Source organism: Phalaenopsis equestris, unplaced genomic scaffold, assembly GCF_001263595.1.
Source record: "Phalaenopsis equestris unplaced genomic scaffold, ASM126359v1 Scaffold000181, whole genome shotgun sequence".
NCBI classification, from domain to species: domain Eukaryota; kingdom Viridiplantae; phylum Streptophyta; class Magnoliopsida; order Asparagales; family Orchidaceae; genus Phalaenopsis; species Phalaenopsis equestris.
Window position 1 is genome coordinate 96,370 of NW_018164623.1, and position 790 is coordinate 97,159.

Genomic DNA, 790 nt, shown 5'->3' on the forward strand with positions numbered 1-790 from the left:
TTTAATTAGTACAATATTGGCTAACCACGTGGGGTACTGCTCTTCTTTAATAAAGTTGGCGTCTATCAATTTCTTTACCTCGGCGATGACTTGTTGTTCTATCTCGAGGCGCATTCTCCTGCGAGCTTGTTTTATTGGGGTTACATTCTTGTCCACCCCAAGTTTATGGACTGCAACCTCTGCTGACAGCCCTGGCATTTCATCGTAGCTCCATACGAAGCAATCTTTGAATTCTGCTAATAGTTTGACCAGTTTCGCAGATTCTTCGTCATCAACTAGAGAACTTATAAATGTAGGCCGGGGTCGTTCTTTAGTCCCAAAGTTAATCTCTTTCAATTCATCGATAGTGGATTTAATTTCTTCCTCAAATTCTGGTGAAGCATCTTCTATTGGTTGATCAGTAGAGTCATCATCTACATCGAGACAATCTTTTTTGACTCACTAGTAATAACCATGCAAAATTCAGAATCATCGACTGGTCCAACTGTACCAAATCCGAGACCTTTTTTTGAATTGGGAGTTCGTCTTTTAGTATTCCACAATTTTTCAAAGAGTTGAAATTTATCTTTTGGCATTTGTTTTGGTAAATGTCCCTGTTGAATTAACTTTGAACACAAGGTGAAAAGTAACCAAAAGGCAATTCCATTAATTCATTAGAATCAACATCCAAATTTACATGTTTTTCAAGCTCGGTAGAGGTAGAAGTGCGATAAAATTTGACCGGCTTTGAACCAACACTACGTACTTCCTTGACCTCCAAACTCTCGACCTTTTGAGGGAGAATCAGAGT